Genomic DNA, 26,876 nt, shown 5'->3' with positions numbered 1-26,876 from the left:
GTGCCTCCCCATGGACAGGGGAGGTAATAGCGGAATTCCCCTTGCGAGGGAACACCTGTGACACCAGGAAGCTGCGTGGAGGGCGGCCCTAAACCTCACCCAAACAGTCACACTTGTTCCGGAATTCTGAGAGTTGGGAGGTTCCGTCTTCTGTCTGCAGGACCCGAGATCTCCGAGGAGCCCTTCGAGAGTCTTCCCCGAGTCCCTCCCAGTACGGGCTGCCGGGGAAATGCGGGGGTTGGGCTGGATACGCAGGTAGCATCTAGTGCCTCCCCATGAACAGGGGAGGTAATTAGCGGACTTCCCCTTTCGAGGGAACACCTGAGACACCAGGAAGCTGCGTGGAGGGCGGCCCTAAACCTCCCACACACAGTCACCCGTGTTCTGGAATTCTGAGTGTGGGGAGGTTCCGTCTTCTGTCTGCAGCACCCGAGATCTCCGAGGAGCCCTTCGAGAGTCTTCCCCGAGTCCCTCCCAGTACGGGTTGCCGGGGAAATGCGGGGGTTGGGCTGGAAACGCAGGTAGCATCTAGTGCCTCCCCCTGGACAGGGGAGGTAATTAGCGGACTTCCCCCTGCCAGGGAACACGTGTGACACCAGGAAGCTGCGTCGAGGGCGGCCCCGAACCTCCCCCACACAGTCAGCCGTGTTCCGGAATTCTGAGTGTGGGGAGGTTCCGTCTTCTGTCTGCAGCACCCGGGATCCCCTAGGAGCCCTTCGAGGGTCTTACCGGAGTCCCTCGCACTGCGGGCAGCCGGGGAAAAGCGGGGGTTGGGCTGGAAACGCAGGTAGCATCTAGTGCCTCCCCCTGGACAGGGGAGGTAATTAGCGGACTTCCCCCTGCAAGGGAACACGTGTGACACCAGGAAGCTGCGTGGTGGGCGGCCCCGAACCTCCCCCACACAGTCAGCCGTGTTCCGGAATTCTGAGAGTGGGGAGGTTCCGTCTTCTGTCTGCAGCACCCGAGATCTCCTAGGAGCCCTTCGAGAGTCTTCCCCGTGTCCCTCTCACTGCGGGCAGCCGGGGAAAAGCGGGGGTTGGGCTGGAAACGCAGGTAGCATCTAGTTCCTCCCCATGGACAGGGGAAGTAAGTAGCGGACATCCCCTTGCGAGGGAACACCTGTGACACCATGAAGCTGCGTGGAGGGCGGCCCCGAACCTCCCCCACACAGTCAGCCGTGTTCCGGAATTCTGAGTGTGGGGAGGTTCCGTCTTCTGTCTGCAGCACCCGAGATCTCCTAGGAGCCCTTCGAGAGTCTTCCCCGAGTCCCTCTCACTGCGGGCAGCCGGGGAAAAGCGGGGGTTGGGCTGGAAACGCAGGTAGCATCTAGTGCCTCCCCATGGACAGGGGAGGTAATTAGCGGACTTCCCCCTGCAAGGGAACACGTGTGACACCAGGAAGCTGCGTGGTGGGCGGCCCCGAAACTCCCCCACACAGTCAGCCGTGTTCCGGAATTCTGAGAGTGGGGAGGTTCCGTCTTCTGTCTGCAGCACCCGAGATCTAATAGGAGCCCTTCGAGAGTCTTCCCCGTGTCCCTCTCACTGCGGGCAGCCGGGGAAAAGCGGGGGTTGGGCTGGAAACGCAGGTAGCATCTAGTTCCTCCCCATGGACAGGGGAAGTAAGTAGCGGACATCCCCTTGCGAGGGAACACCTGTGACACCATGAAGCTGCGTGGAGGGCGGCCCCGAACCTCCCCCACACAGTCAGCCGTGTTCCGGAATTCTGAGTGTGGGGAGGTTCCGTCTTCTGTCTGCAGCACCCGAGATCTCCTAGGAGCCCTTCGAGAGTCTTCCCCGAGTCCCTCTCACTGCGGGCAGCCGGGGAAAAGCGGGGGTTGGGCTGGAAACGCAGGTAGCATCTAGTGCCTCCCCATGGACAGGGGAGGTAATTAGCGGACTTCCCCCTGCAAGGGAACACGTGTGACACCAGGAAGCTGCGTGGTGGGCGGCCCCGAACCTCCCCCACACAGTCAGCCGAGTTCAGGAATTCTGAGTGTGGGGAGGTTCCGTCTTCTGTCTGCAGCACCCGAGATCTCCTAGGAGCCCTTCGAGAGTCTTCCCCGAGTCCCTCCCAGTACGGGCTGCCGGGGAAATGCGGGGGTTGGGCTGGAAACGCAGGTAGCATCTAGTGCCTCCCTATGGACAGGGGAGGTAATAGCGGAATTCCCCTTGCGAGGGAACACCTGTGACACCAGGAAGCTGCGTGGAGGGCGGCCCTAAACCTCACCCAAACAGTCACACTTGTTCCGGAATTCTGAGAGTTGGGAGGTTCCGTCTTCTGTCTGCAGGACCCGAGATCTCCGAGGAGCCCTTCGAGAGTCTTCCCCGAGTCCCTCGCACTGCGGGCAGCCGGGGAAATGCGGGGGTTGGGCTGGATACGCAGGTAGCATCTAGTGCCTCCCCATGGACAGGGGAGGTAATTAGCGGACTTCCCCTTTCGAGGGAACACCTGAGACACCAGGAAGCTGCGTGGAGGGCGGCCCTAAACCTCCCACACACAGTCACCCGTGTTCTGGAATTCTGAGTGTGGGGAGGTTCCGTCTTCTGTCTGCAGCACCCGAGATCTCCGAGGAGCCCTTCGAGAGTCTTCCCCGAGTCCCTCCCAGTACGGGTTGCCGGGGAAATGCGGGGGTTGGGCTGGAAACGCAGGTAGCATCTAGTGCCTCCCCCTGGACAGGGGAGGTAATTAGCGGACTTCCCCCTGCCAGGGAACACGTGTGACACCAGGAAGCTGCGTCGAGGGCGGCCCCGAACCTCCCCCACACAGTCAGCCGTGTTCCGGAATTCTGAGTGTGGGGAGGTTCCGTCTTCTGTCTGCAGCACCCGGGATCTCCTAGGAGCCCTTCGAGGGTCTTACCGGAGTCCCTCGCACTGCGGGCAGCCGGGGAAAAGCGGGGGTTGGGCTGGAAACGCAGGTAGCATCTAGTGCCTCCCCCTGGACAGGGGAGGTAATTAGCGGACTTCCCCCTGCAAGGGAACACGTGTGACACCAGGAAGCTGCGTGGTGGGCGGCCCCGAACCTCCCCCACACAGTCAGCCGTGTTCCGGAATTCTGAGTGTGGGGAGGTTCCGTCTTCTGTCTGCAGCACCCGAGATCTCCTAGGAGCCCTTCGAGAGTCTTCCCCGAGTCCCTCTCACTGCGGGCAGCCGGGGAAAAGCGGGGGTTGGGCTGGAAACGCAGGTAGCATCTAGTGCCTCCCCATGGACAGGGGAGGTAATTAGCGGACTTCCCCCTGCAAGGGAACACGTGTGACACCAGGAAGCTGCGTGGTGGGCGGCCCCGAACCTCCCCCACACAGTCAGCCGAGTTCAGGAATTCTGAGTGTGGGGAGGTTCCGTCTTCTGTCTGCAGCACCCGAGATCTCCGAGGAGCCCTTCGAGAGTCTTCCCCGAGTCCCTCCCAGTACGGGTTGCCGGGGAAATGCGGGGGTTGGGCTGGAAACGCAGGTAGCATCTAGTGCCTCCCCCTGGACAGGGGAGGTAATTAGCGGACTTCCCCCTGCCAGGGAACACGTGTGACACCAGGAAGCTGCGTGGAGGGCGGCCCCGAACCTCCCCCACACAGTCAGCCGTGTTCCGGAATTCTGAGTGTGGGGAGGTTCCGTCTTCTGTCTGCAGCACCCGAGATCTCCTAGGAGCACTTCGAGAGTCTTCCCCGAGTCCCTCTCACTGCGGGCAGCCGGGGAAAAGCGGGGGTTGGGCTGGAAACGCAGGTAGCATCTAGTTCCTCCCCATGGACAGGGGAGGTAAGTAGCGGACTTCCCCTTGCGAGGGAACACCTGTGACACCAGGAAGCTGCGTGGAGGGCGGCCCCGAACCTCCCCCACACAGTCACCCGTGTTCCGGAATTCTGAGTGTGGGGAGGTTCCGTCTTCTGTCTGCAGCACCCGGGATCTCCTAGGAGCCCTTCGAGGGTCTTACCGGAGTCCCTCGCACTGCGGGCAGCCGGGGAAAAGCGGGGGTTGGGCTGGAAACGCAGGTAGCATCTAGTGCCTCCCCCTGGACAGGGGAGGTAATTAGCGGACTTCCCCCTGCAAGGGAACACGTGTGACACCAGGAAGCTGCGTGGTGTGCGGCCCCGAACCTCCCCCACACAGTCAGCCGTGTTCCGGAATTCTGAGAGTGGGGAGGTTCCGTCTTCTGTCTGCAGCACCCGAGATCTCCTAGGAGCCCTTCGAGAGTCTTCCCCGTGTCCCTCTCACTGCGGGCAGCCGGGGAAAAGCGGGGGTTGGGCTGGAAACGCAGGTAGCATCTAGTTCCTCCCCATGGACAGGGGAAGTAAGTAGCGGACATCCCCTTGCGAGGGAACACCTGTGACACCATGAAGCTGCGTGGAGGGCGGCCCCGAACCTCCCCCACACAGTCAGCCGTGTTCCGGAATTCTGAGTGTGGGGAGGTTCCGTCTTCTGTCTGCAGCACCCGAGATCTCCTAGGAGCCCTTCGAGAGTCTTCCCCGAGTCCCTCTCACTGCGGGCAGCCGGGGAAAAGCGGGGGTTGGGCTGGAAACGCAGGTAGCATCTAGTGCCTCCCCATGGACAGGGGAGGTAATTAGCGGACTTCCCCCTGCAAGGGAACACGTGTGACACCAGGAAGCTGCGTGGTGGGCGGCCCCGAACCTCCCCCACACAGTCAGCCGTGTTCCGGAATTCTGAGAGTGGGGAGGTTCCGTCTTCTGTCTGCAGCACCCGAGATCTAATAGGAGCCCTTCGAGAGTCTTCCCCGTGTCCCTCTCACTGCGGGCAGCCGGGGAAAAGCGGGGGTTGGGCTGGAAACGCAGGTAGCATCTAGTTCCTCCCCATGGACAGGGGAAGTAAGTAGCGGACATCCCCTTGCGAGGGAACACCTGTGACACCATGAAGCTGCGTGGAGGGCGGCCCCGAACCTCCCCCACACAGTCAGCCGTGTTCCGGAATTCTGAGTGTGGGGAGGTTCCGTCTTCTGTCTGCAGCACCCGAGATCTCCTAGGAGCCCTTCGAGAGTCTTCCCCGAGTCCCTCTCACTGCGGGCAGCCGGGGAAAAGCGGGGGTTGGGCTGGAAACGCAGGTAGCATCTAGTGCCTCCCCATGGACAGGGGAGGTAATTAGCGGACTTCCCCCTGCAAGGGAACACGTGTGACACCAGGAAGCTGCGTGGTGGGCGGCCCCGAACCTCCCCCACACAGTCAGCCGAGTTCAGGAATTCTGAGTGTTGGGAGGTTCCGTCTTCTGTCTGCAGCACCCGAGATCTCCGAGGAACCCTTCGAGAGTCTTCCCCGAGTCCCTCCCAGTACGGGTTGCCGGGGAAATGCGGGGGTTGGGCTGGAAACGCAGGTAGCATCTAGTGCCTCCCCCTGGACAGGGGAGGTAATTAGCGGACATCCCCTTGCGAGGGAACACCTGTGACACCATGAAGCTGCGTGGAGGGCGGCCCCGAACCTCCCCCACACAGTCAGCCGTGTTCCGGAATTCTGAGTGTGGGGAGGTTCCGTCTTCTGTCTGCAGCACCCGAGATCTCCTAGGAGCCCTTCGAGAGTCTTCCCCGAGTCCCTCTCACTGCGGGCAGCCGGGGAAAAGCGGGGGTTGGGCTGGAAACGCAGGTAGCATCTAGTGCCTCCCCATGGACAGGGGAGGTAATTAGCGGACTTCCCCCTGCAAGGGAACACGTGTGACACCAGGAAGCTGCGTGGTGGGCGGCCCCGAACCTCCCCCACACAGTCAGCCGAGTTCAGGAATTCTGAGTGTGGGGAGGTTCCGTCTTCTGTCTACAGCACCCGAGATCTCCGAGGAGCCCTTCGAGAGTCTTCCCCGAGTCCCTCCCAGTACGGGTTGCCGGGGAAATGCGGGGGTTGGGCTGGAAACGCAGGTAGCATCTAGTGCCTCCCCCTGGACAGGGGAGGTAATTAGCGGACTTCCCCCTGCCAGGGAACACGTGTGACACCAGGAAGCTGCGTCGAGGGCGGCCCCGAACCTCCCCCACACAGTCAGCCGTGTTCCGGAATTCTGAGTGTGGGGAGGTTCCGTCTTCTGTCTGCAGCACCCGGGATCCCCTAGGAGCCCTTCGAGGGTCTTACCGGAGTCCCTCGCACTGCGGGCAGCCGGGGAAAAGCGGGGGTTGGGCTGGAAACGCAGGTAGCATCTAGTGCCTCCCCCTGGACAGGGGAGGTAATTAGCGGACTTCCCCCTGCAAGGGAACACGTGTGACACCAGGAAGCTGCGTGGTGGGCGGCCCCGAACCTCCCCCACACAGTCAGCCGTGTTCCGGAATTCTGAGTGTGGGGAGGTTCCGTCTTCTGTCTGCAGCACCCGAGATCTCCTAGGAGCCCTTCGAGAGTCTTCCCCGTGTCCCTCTCACTGCGGGCAGCCGGGGAAAAGCGGGGGTTGGGCTGGAAACGCAGGTAGCATCTAGTTCCTCCCCATGGACAGGGGAAGTAAGTAGCGGACATCCCCTTGCGAGGGAACACCTGTGACACCATGAAGCTGCGTGGAGGGCGGCCCCGAACCTCCCCCACACAGTCAGCCGTGTTCCGGAATTCTGAGTGTGGGGAGGTTCCGTCTTCTGTCTGCAGCACCCGAGATCTCCTAGGAGCCCTTCGAGAGTCTTCCCCGAGTCCCTCTCACTGCGGGCAGCCGGGGAAAAGCGGGGGTTGGGCTGGAAACGCAGGTAGCATCTAGTGCCTCCCCATGGACAGGGGAGGTAATTAGCGGACTTCCCCCTGCAAGGGAACACGTGTGACACCAGGAAGCTGCGTGGTGGGCGGCCCCGAACCTCCCCCACACAGTCAGCCGAGTTCAGGAATTCTGAGTGTGGGGAGGTTCCGTCTTCTGTCTGCAGCACCCGAGATCTCCGAGGAGCCCTTCGAGAGTCTTCCCCGAGTCCCTCCCAGTACGGGTTGCCGGGGAAATGCGGGGGTTGGGCTGGAAACGCAGGTAGCATCTAGTGCCTCCCCCTGGACAGGGGAGGTAATTAGCGGACTTCCCCCTGCCAGGGAACACGTGTGACACCAGGAAGCTGCGTGGAGGGCGGCCCCGAACCTCCCCCACACAGTCAGCCGTGTTCCGGAATTCTGAGTGTGGGGAGGTTCCGTCTTCTGTCTGCAGCACCCGAGATCTCCTAGGAGCACTTCGAGAGTCTTCCCCGAGTCCCTCTCACTGCGGGCAGCCGGGGAAAAGCGGGGGTTGGACTGGAAACGCAGGTAGCATCTAGTTCCTCCCCATGGACAGGGGAGGTAAGTAGCGGACTTCCCCTTGCGAGGGAACACCTGTGACACCAGGAAGCTGCGTGGAGGGCGGCCCCGAACCTCCCCCACACAGTCAGCCGTGTTCCGGAATTCTGAGTGTGGGGAGGTTCCGTCTTCTGTCTGCAGCACCCGAGATCTCCTAGGAGCCCTTCGAGAGTCTTCCCCGAGTCCCTCCCAGTACGGGCTGCCGGGGAAATGCGGGGGTTGGGCTGGAAACGCAGGTAGCATCTAGTGCCTCCCCATGGACAGGGGAGGTAATAGCGGAATTCCCCTTGCGAGGGAACACCTGTGACACCAGGAAGCTGCGTGGAGGGCGGCCCTAAACCTCACCCAAACAGTCACACTTGTTCCGGAATTCTGAGAGTTGGGAGGTTCCGTCTTCTGTCTGCAGGACCCGAGATCTCCGAGGAGCCCTTCGAGAGTCTTCCCCGAGTCCCTCCCAGTACGGGCTGCCGGGGAAATGCGGGGGTTGGGCTGGATACGCAGGTAGCATCTAGTGCCTCCCCATGGACAGGGGAGGTAATTAGCGGACTTCCCCTTTCGAGGGAACACCTGAGACACCAGGAAGCTGCGTGGAGGGCGGCCCTAAACCTCCCACACACAGTCACCCGTGTTCTGGAATTCTGAGTGTGGGGAGGTTCCGTCTTCTGTCTGCAGCACCCGAGATCTCCTAGGAGCCCTTCGAGGGTCTTACCGGAGTCCCTCGCACTGCGGGCAGCCGGGGAAAAGCGGGGGTTGGGCTGGAAACGCAGGTAGCATCTAGTGCCTCCCCCTGGACAGGGGAGGTAATTAGCGGACTTCCCCCTGCAAGGGAACACGTGTGACACCAGGAAGCTGCGTGGTGGGCGGCCCCGAACCTCCCCCACACAGTCAGCCGTGTTCCGGAATTCTGAGAGTGGGGAGGTTCCGTCTTCTGTCTGCAGCACCCGAGATCTCCTAGGAGCCCTTCGAGAGTCTTCCCCGTGTCCCTCTCACTGCGGGCAGCCGGGGAAAAGCGGGGGTTGGGCTGGAAACGCAGGTAGCATCTAGTTCCTCCCCATGGACAGGGGAAGTAAGTAGCGGACATCCCCTTGCGAGGGAACACCTGTGACACCATGAAGCTGCGTGGAGGGCGGCCCCGAACCTCCCCCACACAGTCAGCCGTGTTCCGGAATTCTGAGTGTGGGGAGGTTCCGTCTTCTGTCTGCAGCACCCGAGATCTCCTAGGAGCCCTTCGAGAGTCTTCCCCGAGTCCCTCTCACTGCGGGCAGCCGGGGAAAAGCGGGGGTTGGGCTGGAAACGCAGGTAGCATCTAGTGCCTCCCCATGGACAGGGGAGGTAATTAGCGGACTTCCCCCTGCAAGGGAACACGTGTGACACCAGGAAGCTGCGTGGTGGGCGGCCCCGAACCTCCCCCACACAGTCAGCCGTGTTCCGGAATTCTGAGAGTGGGGAGGTTCCGTCTTCTGTCTGCAGCACCCGAGATCTAATAGGAGCCCTTCGAGAGTCTTCCCCGTGTCCCTCTCACTGCGGGCAGCCGGGGAAAAGCGGGGGTTGGGCTGGAAACGCAGGTAGCATCTAGTTCCTCCCCATGGACAGGGGAAGTAAGTAGCGGACATCCCCTTGCGAGGGAACACCTGTGACACCATGAAGCTGCGTGGAGGGCGGCCCCGAACCTCCCCCACACAGTCAGCCGTGTTCCGGAATTCTGAGTGTGGGGAGGTTCCGTCTTCTGTCTGCAGCACCCGAGATCTCCTAGGAGCCCTTCGAGAGTCTTCCCCGAGTCCCTCTCACTGCGGGCAGCCGGGGAAAAGCGGGGGTTGGGCTGGAAACGCAGGTAGCATCTAGTGCCTCCCCATGGACAGGGGAGGTAATTAGCGGACTTCCCCCTGCAAGGGAACACGTGTGACACCAGGAAGCTGCGTGGTGGGCGGCCCCGAACCTCCCCCACACAGTCAGCCGAGTTCAGGAATTCTGAGTGTGGGGAGGTTCCGTCTTCTGTCTGCAGCACCCGAGATCTCCGAGGAGCCCTTCGAGAGTCTTCCCCGAGTCCCTCCCAGTACGGGTTGCCGGGGAAATGCGGGGGTTGGGCTGGAAACGCAGGTAGCATCTAGTGCCTCCCCCTGGACAGGGGAGGTAATTAGCGGACTTCCCCCTGCCAGGGAACACGTGTGACACCAGGAAGCTGCGTGGAGGGCGGCCCTAAACCTCCCCCACACAGTCAGCCGTGTTCCGGAATTCTGAATGTGAGGAGTTTCCGTCTTCTGTCTGCAGCACCCGAGATCTCCTAGGAGCCCTTCGAGAGTCTTCCCCGAGTCCCTCCCAGTACGGGCTGCCGGGGAAATGCGGGGGTTGGGCTGGAAACGCAGGTAGCATCTAGTGCCTCCCCATGGACAGGGGAGGTAATAGCGGAATTCCCCTTGCGAGGGAACACCTGTGACACCAGGAAGCTGCGTGGAGGGCGGCCCTAAACCTCACCCAAACAGTCACACTTGTTCCGGAATTCTGAGAGTTGGGAGGTTCCGTCTTCTGTCTGCAGGACCCGAGATCTCCGAGGAGCCCTTCGAGAGTCTTCCCCGAGTCCCTCCCAGTACGGGCTGCCGGGGAAATGCGGGGGTTGGGCTGGATACGCAGGTAGCATCTAGTGCCTCCCCATGGACAGGGGAGGTAATTAGCGGACTTCCCCTTTCGAGGGAACACCTGAGACACCAGGAAGCTGCGTGGAGGGCGGCCCTAAACCTCCCACACACAGTCACCCGTGTTCTGGAATTCTGAGTGTGGGGAGGTTCCGTCTTCTGTCTGCAGCACCCGAGATCTCCGAGGAGCCCTTCGAGAGTCTTCCCCGAGTCCCTCCCAGTACGGGTTGCCGGGGAAATGCGGGGGTTGGGCTGGAAACGCAGGTAGCATCTAGTGCCTCCCCCTGGACAGGGGAGGTAATTAGCGGACTTCCCCCTGCCAGGGAACACGTGTGACACCAGGAAGCTGCGTCGAGGGCGGCCCCGAACCTCCCCCACACAGTCAGCCGTGTTCCGGAATTCTGAGTGTGGGGAGGTTCCGTCTTCTGTCTGCAGCACCCGGGATCCCCTAGGAGCCCTTCGAGGGTCTTACCGGAGTCCCTCGCACTGCGGGCAGCCGGGGAAAAGCGGGGGTTGGGCTGGAAACGCAGGTAGCATCTAGTGCCTCCCCCTGGACAGGGGAGGTAATTAGCGGACTTCCCCATGCAAGGGAACACGTGTGACACCAGGAAGCTGCGTGGTGGGCGGCCCCGAACCTCCCCCACACAGTCAGCCGTGTTCCGGAATTCTGAGTGTGGGGAGGTTCCGTCTTCTGTCTGCAGCACCCGAGATCTCCTAGGAGCCCTTCGAGAGTCTTCCCCGAGTCCCTCTCACTGCGGGCAGCCGGGGAAAAGCGGGGGTTGGGCTGGAAACGCAGGTAGCATCTAGTGCCTCCCCATGGACAGGGGAGGTAATTAGCGGACTTCCCCCTGCAAGGGAACACGTGTGACACCAGGAAGCTGCGTGGTGGGCGGCCCCGAATCTCCCCCACACAGTCAGCCGAGTTCAGGAATTCTGAGTGTGGGGAGGTTCCGTCTTCTGTCTGCAGCACCCGAGATCTCCGAGGAGCCCTTCGAGAGTCTTCCCCGAGTCCCTCCCAGTACGGGTTGCCGGGGAAATGCGGGGGTTGGGCTGGAAACGCAGGTAGCATCTAGTGCCTCCCCCTGGACAGGGGAGGTAATTAGCGGACTTCCCCCTGCCAGGGAACACGTGTGACACCAGGAAGCTGCGTGGAGGGCGGCCCCGAACCTCCCCCACACAGTCAGCCGTGTTCCGGAATTCTGAGTGTGGGGAGGTTCCGTCTTCTGTCTGCAGCACCCGAGATCTCCTAGGAGCACTTCGAGAGTCTTCCCCGAGTCCCTCTCACTGCGGGCAGCCGGGGAAAAGCGGGGGTTGGGCTGGAAACGCAGGTAGCATCTAGTTCCTCCCCATGGACAGGGGAGGTAAGTAGCGGACTTCCCCTTGCGAGGGAACACCTGTGACACCAGGAAGCTGCGTGGAGGGCGGCCCCGAACCTCCCCCACACAGTCAGCCGTGTTCCGGAATTCTGAGTGTGGGGAGGTTCCGTCTTCTGTCTGCAGCACCCGAGATCTCCTAGGAGCCCTTCGAGAGTCTTCCCCGAGTCCCTCTCACTGCGGGCAGCCGGGGAAAAGCGGGGGTTGGGCTGGAAACGCAGGTAGCATCTAGTGCCTCCCCATGGACAGGGGAGGTAATTAGCGGACTTCCCCCTGCAAGGGAACACGTGTGACACCAGGAAGCTGCGTGGTGGGCGGCCCCGAACCTCCCCCACACAGTCAGGCGAGTTCAGGAATTCTGAGTGTGGGGAGGTTCCGTCTTCTGTCTGCAGCACCCGAGATCTCCGAGGAGCCCTTCGAGAGTCTTCCCCGAGTCCCTCCCAGTACGGGTTGCCGGGGAAATGCGGGGGTTGGGCTGGAAACGCAGGTAGCATCTAGTGCCTCCCCCTGGACAGGGGAGGTAATTAGCGGACTTCCCCCTGCCAGGGAACACGTGTGACACCAGGAAGCTGCGTGGAGGGCGGCCCTAAACCTCCCCCACACAGTCAGCCGTGTTCCGGAATTCTGAATGTGAGGAGTTTCCGTCTTCTGTCTGCAGCACCCGAGATCTCCTAGGAGCCCTTCGAGAGTCTTCCCCGAGTCCCTCCCAGTACGGGCTGCCGGGGAAATGCGGGGGTTGGGCTGGAAACGCAGGTAGCATCTAGTGCCTCCCCATGGACAGGGGAGGTAATAGCGGAATTCCCCTTGCGAGGGAACACCTGTGACACCAGGAAGCTGCGTGGAGGGCGGCCCTAAACCTCACCCAAACAGTCACACTTGTTCCGGAATTCTGAGAGTTGGGAGGTTCCGTCTTCTGTCTGCAGGACCCGAGATCTCCGAGGAGCCCTTCGAGAGTCTTCCCCGAGTCCCTCCCAGTACGGGCTGCCGGGGAAATGCGGGGGTTGGGCTGGATACGCAGGTAGCATCTAGTGCCTCCCCATGGACAGGGGAGGTAATTAGCGGACTTCCCCTTTCGAGGGAACACCTGAGACACCAGGAAGCTGCGTGGAGGGCGGCCCTAAACCTCCCACACACAGTCACCCGTGTTCTGGAATTCTGAGTGTGGGGAGGTTCCGTCTTCTGTCTGCAGCACCCGAGATCTCCGAGGAGCCCTTCGAGAGTCTTCCCCGAGTCCCTCCCAGTACGGGTTGCCGGGGAAATGCGGGGGTTGGGCTGGAAACGCAGGTAGCATCTAGTGCCTCCCCCTGGACAGGGGAGGTAATTAGCGGACTTCCCCCTGCAAGGGAACACGTGTGACACCAGGAAGCTGCGTGGTGGGCGGCCCCGAACCTCCCCCACACAGTCAGCCGTGTTCCGGAATTCTGAGTGTGGGGAGGTTCCGTCTTCTGTCTGCAGCACCCGAGATCTCCTAGGAGCCCTTCGAGAGTCTTCCCCGTGTCCCTCTCACTGCGGGCAGCCGGGGAAAAGCGGGGGTTGGGCTGGAAACGCAGGTAGCATCTAGTTCCTCCCCATGGACAGGGGAAGTAAGTAGCGGACATCCCCTTGCGAGGGAACACCTGTGACACCATGAAGCTGCGTGGAGGGCGGCCCCGAACCTCCCCCACACAGTCAGCCGTGTTCCGGAATTCTGAGTGTGGGGAGGTTCCGTCTTCTGTCTGCAGCACCCGAGATCTCCTAGGAGCCCTTCGAGAGTCTTCCCCGAGTCCCTCTCACTGCGGGCAGCCGGGGAAAAGCGGGGGTTGGGCTGGAAACGCAGGTAGCATCTAGTGCCTCCCCATGGACAGGGGAGGTAATTAGCGGACTTCCCCCTGCAAGGGAACACGTGTGACACCAGGAAGCTGCGTGGTGGGCGGCCCCGAACCTCCCCCACACAGTCAGCCGAGTTCAGGAATTCTGAGTGTGGGGAGGTTCCGTCTTCTGTCTGCAGCACCCGAGATCTCCGAGGAGCCCTTCGAGAGTCTTCCCCGAGTCCCTCCCAGTACGGGTTGCCGGGGAAATGCGGGGGTTGGGCTGGAAACGCAGGTAGCATCTAGTGCCTCCCCCTGGACAGGGGAGGTAATTAGCGGACTTCCCCCTGCCAGGGAACACGTGTGACACCAGGAAGCTGCGTGGAGGGCGGCCCCGAACCTCCCCCACACAGTCACCCGTGTTCCGGAATTCTGAGTGTGGGGAGGTTCCGTCTTCTGTCTGCAGCACCCGGGATCCCCTAGGAGCCCTTCGAGGGTCTTACCGGAGTCCCTCGCACTGCGGGCAGCCGGGGAAAAGCGGGGGTTGGGCTGGAAACGCAGGTAGCATCTAGTGCCTCCCCCTGGACAGGGGAGGTAATTAGCGGACTTCCCCCTGCAAGGGAACACGTGTGACACCAGGAAGCTGCGTGGTGGGCGGCCCCGAACCTCCCCCACACAGTCAGCCGTGTTCCGGAATTCTGAGTGTGGGGAGGTTCCGTCTTCTGTCTGCAGCACCCGAGATCTCCTAGGAGCCCTTCGAGAGTCTTCCCCGTGTCCCTCTCACTGCGGGCAGCCGGGGAAAAGCGGGGGTTGGGCTGGAAACGCAGGTAGCATCTAGTTCCTCCCCATGGACAGGGGAAGTAAATAGCGGACATCCCCTTGCGAGGGAACACCTGTGACACCATGAAGCTGCGTGGAGGGCGGCCCCGAACCTCCCCCACACAGTCAGCCGTGTTCCGGAATTCTGAGTGTGGGGAGGTTCCGTCTTCTGTCTGCAGCACCCGAGATCTCCTAGGAGCCCTTCGAGAGTCTTCCCCGAGTCCCTCTCACTGCGGGCAGCCGGGGAAAAGCGGGGGTTTGGCTGGAAACGCAGGTAGCATCTAGTGCCTCCCCATGGACAGGGGAGGTAATTAGCGGACTTCCCCCTGCAAGGGAACACGTGTGACACCAGGAAGCTGCGTGGTGGGCGGCCCCGAACCTCCCCCACACAGTCAGCCGTGTTCCGGAATTCTGAGTGTGGGGAGGTTCCGTCTTCTGTCTGCAGCACCCGAGATCTCCGAGGAGCCCTTCGAGAGTCTTCCCCGAGTCCCTCCCAGTACGGGTTGCCGGGGAAATGCGGGGGTTGGGCTGGAAACGCAGGTAGCATCTAGTGCCTCCCCCTGGACAGGGGAGGTAATTAGCGGACTTCCCCCTGCCAGGGAACACGTGTGACACCAGGAAGCTGCGTGGAGGGCGGCCCTAAACCTCCCCCACACAGTCAGCCGTGTTCCGGAATTCTGAATGTGAGGAGTTTCCGTCTTCTGTCTGCAGCACCCGAGATCTCCTAGGAGCCCTTCGAGAGTCTTCCCCGAGTCCCTCCCAGTACGGGCTGCCGGGGAAATGCGGGGGTTGGGCTGGAAACGCAGGTAGCATCTAGTGCCTCCCCATGGACAGGGGAGGTAATAGCGGAATTCCCCTTGCGAGGGAACACCTGTGACACCAGGAAGCTGCGTGGAGGGCGGCCCTAAACCTCACCCAAACAGTCACACTTGTTCCGGAATTCTGAGAGTTGGGAGGTTCCGTCTTCTGTCTGCAGGACCCGAGATCTCCGAGGAGCCCTTCGAGAGTCTTCCCCGAGTCCCTCCCAGTACGGGCTGCCGGGGAAATGCGGGGGTTGGGCTGGATACGCAGGTAGCATCTAGTGCCTCCCCATGGACAGGGGAGGTAATTAGCGGACTTCCCCTTTCGAGGGAACACCTGAGACACCAGGAAGCTGCGTGGAGGGCGGCCCTAAACCTCCCACACACAGTCACCCGTGTTCTGGAATTCTGAGTGTGGGGAGGTTCCGTCTTCTGTCTGCAGCACCCGAGATCTCCGAGGAGCCCTTCGAGAGTCTTCCCCGAGTCCCTCCCAGTACGGGTTGCCGGGGAAATGCGGGGGTTGGGCTGGAAACGCAGGTAGCATCTAGTGCCTCCCCCTGGACAGGGGAGGTAATTAGCGGACTTCCCCCTGCCAGGGAACACGTGTGACACCAGGAAGCTGCGTCGAGGGCGGCCCCGAACCTCCCCCACACAGTCAGCCGTGTTCCGGAATTCTGAGTGTGGGGAGGTTCCGTCTTCTGTCTGCAGCACCCGGGATCCCCTAGGAGCCCTTCGAGGGTCTTACCGGAGTCCCTCGCACTGCGGGCAGCCGGGGAAAAGCGGGGGTTGGGCTGGAAACGCAGGTAGCATCTAGTGCCTCCCCCTGGACAGGGGAGGTAATTAGCGGACTTCCCCCTGCAAGGGAACACGTGTGACACCAGGAAGCTGCGTGGTGGGCGGCCCCGAACCTCCCCCACACAGTCAGCCGTGTTCCGGAATTCTGAGAGTGGGGAGGTTCCGTCTTCTGTCTGCAGCACCCGAGATCTCCTAGGAGCCCTTCGAGAGTCTTCCCCGTGTCCCTCTCACTGCGGGCAGCCGGGGAAAAGCGGGGGTTGGGCTGGAAACGCAGGTAGCATCTAGTTCCTCCCCATGGACAGGGGAAGTAAGTAGCGGACATCCCCTTGCGAGGGAACACCTGTGACACCATGAAGCTGCGTGGAGGGCGGCCCCGAACCTCCCCCACACAGTCAGCCGTGTTCCGGAATTCTGAGTGTGGGGAGGTTCCGTCTTCTGTCTGCAGCACCCAAGATCTCCTAGGAGCCCTTCGAGAGTCTTCCCCGAGTCCCTCTCACTGCGGGCAGCCGGGGAAAAGCGGGGGTTGGGCTGGAAACGCAGGTAGCATCTAGTGCCTCCCCATGGACAGGGGAGGTAATTAGCGGACTTCCCCCTGCAAGGGAACACGTGTGACACCAGGAAGCTGCGTGGTGGGCGGCCCCGAACCTCCCCCACACAGTCAGCCGTGTTCCGGAATTCTGAGAGTGGGGAGGTTCCGTCTTCTGTCTGCAGCACCCGAGATCTAATAGGAGCCCTTCGAGAGTCTTCCCCGTGTCCCTCTCACTGCGGGCAGCCGGGGAAAAGCGGGGGTTGGGCTGGAAACGCAGGTAGCATCTAGTTCCTCCCCATGGACAGGGGAAGTAAGTAGCGGACATCCCCTTGCGAGGGAACACCTGTGACACCATGAAGCTGCGTGGAGGGCGGCCCCGAACCTCCCCCACACAGTCAGCCGTGTTCCGGAATTCTGAGTGTGGGGAGGTTCCGTCTTCTGTCTGCAGCACCCGAGATCTCCTAGGAGCCCTTCGAGAGTCTTCCCCGAGTCCCTCTCACTGCGGGCAGCCGGGGAAAAGCGGGGGTTGGGCTGGAAACGCAGGTAGCATCTAGTGCCTCCCCATGGAAAGGGGAGGTAATTAGCGGAATTCCCCCTGCAAGGGAACACGTGTGACACCAGGAAGCTGCGTGGTGGGCGGCCCCGAACCTCCCCCACACAGTCAGCCGAGTTCAGGAATTCTGAGTGTGGGGAGGTTCCGTCTTCTGTCTGCAGCACCCGAGATCTCCGAGGAGCCCTTCGAGAGTCTTCCCCGAGTCCCTCCCAGTACGGGTTGCCGGGGAAATGCGGGGGTTGGGCTGGAAACGCAGGTAGCATCTAGTGCCTCCCCCTGGACAGGGGAGGTAATTAGCGGACTTCCCCCTGCCAGGGAACACGTGTGACACCAGGAAGCTGCGTGGAGGGCGGCCCTAAACCTCCCCCACACAGTCAGCCGTGTTCCGGAATTCTGAATGTGAGGAGTTTCCGTCTTCTGTCTGCAGCACCCGAGATCTCCTAGGAGCCCTTCGAGAGTCTTCCCCGAGTCCCTCCCAGTACGGGCTGCCGGGGAAATGCGGGGGTTGGGCTGGAAACGCAGGTAGCATCTAGTGCCTCCCCATGGACAGGGGAGGTAATAGCGGAATTCCCCTTGCGAGGGAACACCTGTGACACCAGGAAGCTGCGTGGAGGGCGGCCCTAAACCTCACCCAAACAGTCACACTTGTTCCGGAATTCTGAGAGTTGGGAGGTTCCGTCTTCTGTCTGCAGGACCCGAGATCTCCGAGGAGCCCTTCGAGAGTCTTCCCCGAGTCCCTCGCACTGCGGGCAGCCGGGGAAATGCGGGGGTTGGGCTGGATACGCAGGTAGCATCTAGTGCCTCCCCATGGACAGGGGAGGTAATTAGCGGACTTCCCCTTTCGAGGGAACACCTGAGACACCAGGAAGCTGCGTGGAGGGCGGCCCTAAACCTCCCACACACAGTCACCCGTGTTCTGGAATTCTGAGTGTGGGGAGGTTCCGTCTTCTGTCTGCAGCACCCGAGATCTCCGAGGAGCCCTTCGAGAGTCTTCCCCGAGTCCCTCCCAGTACGGGTTGCCGGGGAAATGCGGGGGTTGGGCTGGAAACGCAGGTAGCATCTAGTGCCTCCCCCTGGACAGGGGAGGTAATTAGCGGACTTCCCCCTGCCAGGGAACACGTGTGACACCAGGAAGCTGCGTCGAGGGCGGCCCCGAACCTCCCCCACACAGTCAGCCGTGTTCCGGAATTCTGAGTGTGGGGAGGTTCCGTCTTCTGTCTGCAGCACCCGGGATCCCCTAGGAGCCCTTCGAGGGTCTTACCGGAGTCCCTCGCACTGCGGGCAGCCGGGGAAAAGCGGGGGTTGGGCTGGAAACGCAGGTAGCATCTAGTGCCTCCCCCTGGACAGGGGAGGTAATTAGCGGACTTCCCCCTGCAAGGGAACACGTGTGACACCAGGAAGCTGCGTGGTGGGCGGCCCCGAACCTCCCCCACACAGTCAGCCGTGTTCCGGAATTCTGAGTGTGGGGAGGTTCCGTCTTCTGTCTGCAGCACCCGAGATCTCCTAGGAGCCCTTCGAGAGTCTTCCCCGTGTCCCTCTCACTGCGGGCAGCCGGGGAAAAGCGGGGGTTGGGCTGGAAACGCAGGTAGCATCTAGTTCCTCCCCATGGACAGGGGAAGTAAGTAGCGGACATCCCCTTGCGAGGGAACACCTGTGACACCATGAAGCTGCGTGGAGGGCGGCCCCGAACCTCCCCCACACAGTCAGCCGTGTTCCGGAATTCTGAGTGTGGGGAGGTTCCGTCTTCTGTCTGCAGCACCCGAGATCTCCTAGGAGCCCTTCGAGAGTCTTCCCCGAGTCCCTCTCACTGCGGGCAGCCGGGGAAAAGCGGGGGTTGGGCTGGAAACGCAGGTAGCATCTAGTGCCTCCCCATGGACAGGGGAGGTAATTAGCGGACTTCCCCCTGCAAGGGAACACGTGTGACACCAGGAAGCTGCGTGGTGGGCGGCCCCGAACCTCCCCCACACAGTCAGCCGAGTTCAGGAATTCTGAGTGTGGGGAGGTTCCGTCTTCTGTCTGCAGCACCCGAGATCTCCGAGGAGCCCTTCGAGAGTCTTCCCCGAGTCCCTCCCAGTACGGGTTGCCGGGGAAATGCGGGGGTTGGGCTGGAAACGCAGGTAGCATCTAGTGCCTCCCCCTGGACAGGGGAGGTAATTAGCGGACTTCCCCCTGCCAGGGAACACGTGTGACACCAGGAAGCTGCGTGGAGGGCGGCCCCGAACCTCCCCCACACAGTCAGCCGTGTTCCGGAATTCTGAGTGTGGGGAGGTTCCGTCTTCTGTCTGCAGCACCCGAGATCTCCTAGGAGCACTTCGAGAGTCTTCCCCGAGTCCCTCTCACTGCGGGCAGCCGGGGAAAAGCGGGGGTTGGGCTGGAAACGCAGGTAGCATCTAGTTCCTCCCCATGGACAGGGGAGGTAAGTAGCGGACTTCCCCTTGCGAGGGAACACCTGTGACACCAGGAAGCTGCGTGGAGGGCGGCCCCGAACCTCCCCCACACAGTCACCCGTGTTCCGGAATTCTGAGTGTGGGGAGGTTCCGTCTTCTGTCTGCAGCACCCGGGATCTCCTAGGAGCCCTTCGAGGGTCTTACCGGAGTCCCTCGCACTGCGTGCAGCCGGGGAAAAGCGGGGGTTGGGCTGGAAACGCAGGTAGCATCTAGTGCCTCCCCCTGGACAGGGGAGGTAATTAGCGGACTTCCCCCTGCAAGGGAACACGTGTGACACCAGGAAGCTGCGTGGTGGGCGGCCCCGAACCTCCCCCACACAGTCAGCCGTGTTCCGGAATTCTGAGAGTGGGGAGGTTCCGTCTTCTGTCTGCAGCACCCGAGATCTCCTAGGAGCCCTTCGAGAGTCTTCCCCGTGTCCCTCTCACTGCGGGCAGCCGGGGAAAAGCGGGGGTTGGGCTGGAAACGCAGGTAGCATCTAGTTCCTCCCCATGGACAGGGGAAGTAAGTAGCGGACATCCCCTTGCGAGGGAACACCTGTGACACCATGAAGCTGCGTGGAGGGCGGCCCCGAACCTCCCCCACACAGTCAGCCGTGTTCCGGAATTCTGAGTGTGGGGAGGTTCCGTCTTCTGTCTGCAGCACCCGAGATCTCCTAGGAGCCCTTCGAGAGTCTTCCCCGAGTCCCTCTCACTGCGGGCAGCCGGGGAAAAGCGGGGGTTGGGCTGGAAACGCAGGTAGCATCTAGTGCCTCCCCATGGACAGGGGAGGTAATTAGCGGACTTCCCCCTGCAAGGGAACACGTGTGACACCAGGAAGCTGCGTGGTGGGCGGCCCCGAACCTCCCCCACACAGTCAGCCGTGTTCCGGAATTCTGAGAGTGGGGAGGTTCCGTCTTCTGTCTGCAGCACCCGAGATCTAATAGGAGCCCTTCGAGAGTCTTCCCCGTGTCCCTCTCACTGCGGGCAGCCGGGGAAAAGCGGGGGTTGGGCTGGAAACGCAGGTAGCATCTAGTTCCTCCCCATGGACAGGGGAAGTAAGTAGCGGACATCCCCTTGCGAGGGAACACCTGTGACACCATGAAGCTGCGTGGAGGGCGGCCCCGAACCTCCCCCACACAGTCAGCCGAGTTCAGGAATTCTGAGTGTGGGGAGGTTCCGTCTTCTGTCTGCAGCACCCGAGATCTCCGAGGAGCCCTTCGAGAGTCTTCCCCGAGTCCCTCCCAGTACGGGTTGCCGGGGAAATGCGGGGGTTGGGCTGGAAACGCAGGTAGCATCTAGTGCCTCCCCCTGGACAGGGGAGGTAATTAGCGGACATCCCCTTGCGAGGGAACACCTGTGACACCATGAAGCTGCGTGGAGGGCGGCCCCGAACCTCCCCCACACAGTCAGCCGTGTTCCGGAATTCTGAGTGTGGGGAGGTTCCGTCTTCTGTCTGCAGCACCCGAGATCTCCTAGGAGCCCTTCGAGAGTCTTCCCCGAGTCCCTCTCACTGCGGGCAGCCGGGGAAAAGCGGGGGTTGGGCTGGAAACGCAGGTAGCATCTAGTGCCTCCCCATGGACAGGGGAGGTAATTAGCGGACTTCCCCCTGCAAGGGAACACGTGTGACACCAGGAAGCTGCGTGGTGGGCGGCCCCGAACCTCCCCCACACAGTCAGCCGAGTTCAGGAATTCTGAGTGTGGGGAGGTTCCGTCTTCTGTCTGCAGCACCCGAGATCTCCGAGGAGCCCTTCGAGAGTCTTCCCCGAGTCCCTCCCAGTACGGGTTGCCGGGGAAATGCGGGGGTTGGGCTGGAAACGCAGGTAGCATCTAGTGCCTCCCCCTGGACAGGGGAGGTAATTAGCGGACTTCCCCCTGCCAGGGAACACGTGTGACACCAGGAAGCTGCGTCGAGGGCGGCCCCGAACCTCCCCCACACAGTCAGCCGTGTTCCGGAATTCTGAGTGTGGGGAGGTTCCGTCTTCTGTCTGCAGCACCCGGGATCCCCTAGGAGCCCTTCGAGGGTCTTACCGGAGTCCCTCGCACTGCGGGCAGCCGGGGAAAAGCGGGGGTTGGGCTGGAAACGCAGGTAGCATCTAGTGCCTCCCCCTGGACAGGGGAGGTAATTAGCGGACTTCCCCCTGCAAGGGAACACGTGTGACACCAGGAAGCTGCATGGTGGGCGGCCCCGAACCTCCCCCACACAGTCAGCCGTGTTCCGGAATTCTGAGTGTGGGGAGGTTCCGTCTTCTGTCTGCAGCACCCGAGATCTCCTAGGAGCCCTTCGAGAGTCTTCCCCGTGTCCCTCTCACTGCGGGCAGCCGGGGAAAAGCGGGGGTTGGGCTGGAAACGCAGGTAGCATCTAGTTCCTCCCCATGGACAGGGGAAGTAAGTAGCGGACATCCCCTTGCGAGGGAACACCTGTGACACCATGAAGCTGCGTGGAGGGCGGCCCCGAACCTCCCCCACACAGTCAGCCGTGTTCCGGAATTCTGAGTGTGGGGAGGTTCCGTCTTCTGTCTGCAGCACCCGAGATCTCCTAGGAGCCCTTCGAGAGTCTTCCCCGAGTCCCTCTCACTGCGGGCAGCCGGGGAAAAGCGGGGGTTGGGCTGGAAACGCAGGTAGCATCTAGTGCCTCCCCATGGACAGGGGAGGTAATTAGCGGACTTCCCCCTGCAAGGGAACACGTGTGACACCAGGAAGCTGCGTGGTGGGCGGCCCCGAACCTCCCCCACACAGTCAGCCGAGTTCAGGAATTCTGAGTGTGGGGAGGTTCCGTCTTCTGTCTGCAGCACCCGAGATCTCCGAGGAGCCCTTCGAGAGTCTTCCCCGAGTCCCTCCCAGTACGGGTTGCCGGGGAAATGCGGGGGTTGGGCTGGAAACGCAGGTAGCATCTAGTGCCTCCCCCTGGACAGGGGAGGTAATTAGCGGACTTCCCCCTGCCAGGGAACACGTGTGACACCAGGAAGCTGCGTGGAGGGCGGCCCCGAACCTCCCCCACACAGTCAGCCGTGTTCCGGAATTCTGAGTGTGGGGAGGTTCCGTCTTCTGTCTGCAGCACCCGAGATCTCCTAGGAGCACTTCGAGAGTCTTCCCCGAGTCCCTCTCACTGCGGGCAGCCGGGGAAAAGCGGGGGTTGGGCTGGAAACGCAGGTAGCATCTAGTTCCTCCCCATGGACAGGGGAGGTAAGTAGCGGACTTCCCCTTGCGAGGGAACACCTGTGACACCAGGAAGCTGCGTGGAGGGCGGCCCCGAACCTCCCCCACACAGTCACCCGTGTTCCGGAATTCTGAGTGTGGGGAGGTTCCGTCTTCTGTCTGCAGCACCCGGGATCTCCTAGGAGCCCTTCGAGGGTCTTACCGGAGTCCCTCGCACTGCGGGCAGCCGGGGAAAAGCGGGGGTTGGGCTGGAAACGCAGGTAGCATCTAGTGCCTCCCCCTGGACAGGGGAGGTAATTAGCGGACTTCCCCCTGCAAGGGAACACGTGTGACACCAGGAAGCTGCGTGGTGGGCGGCCCCGAACCTCCCCCACACAGTCAGCCGTGTTCCGGAATTCTGAGAGTGGGGAGGTTCCGTCTTCTGTCTGCAGCACCCGAGATCTCCTAGGAGCCCTTCGAGAGTCTTCCCCGTGTCCCTCTCACTGCGGGCAGCCGGGGAAAAGCGGGGGTTGGGCTGGAAACGCAGGTAGCATCTAGTTCCTCCCCATGGACAGGGGAAGTAAGTAGCGGACATCCCCTTGCGAGGGAACACGTGTGACACCAGGAAGCTGCGTGGAGGGCGGCCCTAAACCTCCCACACACAGTCACCCGTGTTCTGGAATTCTGAGTGTGGGGAGGTTCCGTCTTCTGTCTGCAGCACCCGAGATCTCCGAGGAGCCCTTCGAGAGTCTTCCCCGAGTCCCTCCCAGTACGGGTTGCCGGGGAAATGCGGGGGTTGGGCTGGAAACGCAGGTAGCATCTAGTGCCTCCCCCTGGACAGGGGAGGTAATTAGCGGACTTCCCCCTGCCAGGGAACACGTGTGACACCAGGAAGCTGCGTCGAGGGCGGCCCCGAACCTCCCCCACACAGTCAGCCGTGTTCCGGAATTCTGAGTGTGGGGAGGTTCCGTCTTCTGTCTGCAGCACCCGGGATCCCCTAGGAGCCCTTCGAGGGTCTTACCGGAGTCCCTCGCACTGCGGGCAGCCGGGGAAAAGCGGGGGTTGGGCTGGAAACGCAGGTAGCATCTAGTGCCTCCCCCTGGACAGGGGAGGTAATTAGCGGACTTCCCCCTGCAAGGGAACACGTGTGACACCAGGAAGCTGCGTGGTGGGCGGCCCCGAACCTCCCCCACACAGTCAGCCGTGTTCCGGAATTCTGAGTGTGGGGAGGTTCCGTCTTCTGTCTGCAGCACCCGAGATCTCCTAGGAGCCCTTCGAGAGTCTTCCCCGTGTCCCTCTCACTGCGGGCAGCCGGGGAAAAGCGGGGGTTGGGCTGGAAACGCAGGTAGCATCTAGTTCCTCCCCATGGACAGGGGAAGTAAGTAGCGGACATCCCCTTGCGAGGGAACACCTGTGACACCATGAAGCTGCGTGGAGGGCGGCCCCGAACCTCCCCCACACAGTCAGCCGTGTTCCGGAATTCTGAGTGTGGGGAGGTTCCGTCTTCTGTCTGCAGCACCCGAGATCTCCTAGGAGCCCTTCGAGAGTCTTCCCCGAGTCCCTCTCACTGCGGGCAGCCGGGGAAAAGCGGGGGTTGGGCTGGAAACGCAGGTAGCATCTAGTGCCTCCCCATGGACAGGGGAGGTAATTAGCGGACTTCCCCCTGCAAGGGAACACGTGTGACACCAGGAAGCTGCGTGGTGGGCGGCCCCGAACCTCCCCCACACAGTCAGCCGAGTTCAGGAATTCTGAGTGTGTTGAGGTTCCGTCTTCTGTCTGCAGCACCCGAGATCTCCGAGGAGCCCTTCGAGAGTCTTCCCCGAGTCCCTCCCAGTACGGGTTGCCGGGGAAATGCGGGGGTTGGGCTGGAAACGCAGGTAGCATCTAGTGCCTCCCCCTGGACAGGGGAGGTAATTAGCGGACTTCCCCCTGCCAGGGAACACGTGTGACACCAGGAAGCTGCGTGGAGGGCGGCCCCGAACCTCCCCCACACAGTCAGCCGTGTTCCGGAATTCTGAGTGTGGGGAGGTTCCGTCTTCTGTCTGCAGCACCCGAGATCTCCTAGGAGCACTTCGAGAGTCTTCCCCGAGTCCCTCTCACTGCGGGCAGCCGGGGAAAAGCGGGGGTTGGGCTGGAAACGCAGGTAGCATCTAGTTCCTCCCCATGGACAGGGGAGGTAAGTAGCGGACTTCCCCTTGCGAGGGAACACCTGTGACACCAGGAAGCTGCGTGGAGGGCGGCCCCGAACCTCCCCCACACAGTCACCCGTGTTCCGGAATTCTGAGTGTGTGGAGGTTCCGTCTTCTGTCTGCAGCACCCGGGATCTCCTAGGAGCCCTTCGAGGGTCTTACCGGAGTCCCTCGCACTGCGGGCAGCCGGGGAAAAGCGGGGGTTGGGCTGGAAACGCAGGTAGCATCTAGTGCCTCCCCCTGGACAGGGGAGGTAATTAGCGGACTTCCCCCTGCAAGGGAACACGTGTGACACCAGGAAGCTGCGTGGTGGGCGGCCCCGAACCTCCCCCACACAGTCAGCCGTGTTCCGGAATTCTGAGAGTGGGGAGGTTCCGTCTTCTGTCTGCAGCACCCGAGATCTCCTAGGAGCCCTTCGAGAGTCTTCCCCGTGTCCCTCTCACTGCGGGCAGCCGGGGAAAAGCGGGGGTTGGGCTGGAAACGCAGGTAGCATCTAGTTCCTCCCCATGGACAGGGGAAGTAAGTAGCGGACATCCCCTTGCGAGGGAACACCTGTGACACCATGAAGCTGCGTGGAGGGCGGCCCCGAACCTCCCCCACACAGTCAGCCGTGTTCCGGAATTCTGAGTGTGGGGAGGTTCCGTCTTCTGTCTGCAGCACCCGAGATCTCCTAGGAGCCCTTCGAGAGTCTTCCCCGAGTCCCTCTCACTGCGGGCAGCCGGGGAAAAGCGGGGGTTGGGCTGGAAACGCAGGTAGCATCTAGTGCCTCCCCATGGACAGGGGAGGTAATTAGCGGACTTCCCCCTGCAAGGGAACACGTGTGACACCAGGAAGCTGCGTGGTGGGCGGCCCCGAACCTCCCCCACACAGTCAGCCGTGTTCCGGAATTCTGAGAGTGGGGAGGTTCCGTCTTCTGTCTGCAGCACCCGAGATCTAATAGGAGCCATTCGAGAGTCTTCCCCGTGTCCCTCTCACTGCGGGCAGCCGGGGAAAAGCGGGGGTTGGGCTGGAAACGCAGGTAGCATCTAGTTCCTCCCCATGGACAGGGGAAGTAAGTAGCGGACATCCCCTTGCGAGGGAACACCTGTGACACCATGAAGCTGCGTGGAGGGCGGCCCCGAACCTCCCCCACACAGTCAGCCGTGTTCCGGAATTCTGAGTGTGGGGAGGTTCCGTCTTCTGTCTGCAGCACCCGAGATCTCCTAGGAGCCCTTCGAGAGTCTTCCCCGAGTCCCTCTCACTGCGGGCAGCCGGGGAAAAGCGGGGGTTGGGCTGGAAACGCAGGTAGCATCTAGTGCCTCCCCATGGACAGGGGAGGTAATTAGCGGACTTCCCCCTGCAAGGGAACACGTGTGACACCAGGAAGCTGCGTGGTGGGCGGCCCCGAACCTCCCCCACACAGTCAGCCGAGTTCAGGAATTCTGAGTGTGGGGAGGTTCCGTCTTCTGTCTGCAGCACCCGAGATCTCCGAGGAGCCCTTCGAGAGTCTTCCCCGAGTCCCTCCCAGTACGGGTTGCCGGGGAAATGCGGGGGTTGGGCTGGAAACGCAGGTAGCATCTAGTGCCTCCCCCTGGACAGGGGAGGTAATTAGCGGACATCCCCTTGCGAGGGAACACCTGTGACACCATGAAGCTGCGTGGAGGGCGGCCCCGAACCTCCCCCACACAGTCAGCCGTGTTCCGGAATTCTGAGTGTGGGGAGGTTCCGTCTTCTGTCTGCAGCACCCGAGATCTCCTAGGAGCCCTTCGAGAGTCTTCCCCGAGTCCCTCTCACTGCGGGCAGCCGGGGAAAAGCGGGGGTTGGGCTGGAAACGCAGGTAGCATCTAGTGCCTCCCCATGGACAGGGGAGGTAATTAGCGGACTTCCCCCTGCAAGGGAACACGTGTGACACCAGGAAGCTGCGTGGTGGGCGGCCCCGAACCTCCCCCACACAGTCAGCCGAGTTCAGGAATTCTGAGTGTGGGGAGGTTCCGTCTTCTGTCTGCAGCACCCGAGATCTCCTAGGAGCCCTTCGAGAGTCTTCCCCGAGTCCCTCCCAGTACGGGCTGCCGGGGAAATGCGGGGGTTGGGCTGGAAACGCAGGTAGCATCTAGTGCCTCCCCATGGACAGGGGAGGTAATAGCGGAATTCCCCTTGCGAGGGAACACCTGTGACACCAGGAAGCTGCGTGGAGGGCGGCCCTAAACCTCACCCAAACAGTCACACTTGTTCCGGAATTCTGAGAGTTGGGAGGTTCCGTCTTCTGTCTGCAGGACCCGAGATCTCCGAGGAGCCCTTCGAGAGTCTTCCCCGAGTCCCTCCCAGTACGGGCTGCCGGGGAAATGCGGGGGTTGGGCTGGATACGCAGGTAGCATCTAGTGCCTCCCCATGGACAGGGGAGGTAATTAGCGGACTTCCCCTTTCGAGGGAACACCTGAGACACCAGGAAGCTGCGTGGAGGGCGGCCCTAAACCTCCCACACACAGTCACCCGTGTTCTGGAATTCTGAGTGTGGGGAGGTTCCGTCTTCTGTCTGCAGCACCCGAGATCTCCGAGGAGCCCTTCGAGAGTCTTCCCCGAGTCCCTCCCAGTACGGGCTGCCGGGGAAATGCGGGGGTTGGGCTGGAAACGCAGGTAGCATCTAGTGCCTCCCCATGGACAG

This window comes from Camelus bactrianus, unplaced genomic scaffold, assembly GCF_048773025.1.
Source record: "Camelus bactrianus isolate YW-2024 breed Bactrian camel unplaced genomic scaffold, ASM4877302v1 HiC_scaffold_55, whole genome shotgun sequence".
Classification (NCBI taxonomy): Eukaryota; Metazoa; Chordata; class Mammalia; order Artiodactyla; family Camelidae; genus Camelus; species Camelus bactrianus.
This window is presented reverse-complemented; position numbering follows the sequence as displayed.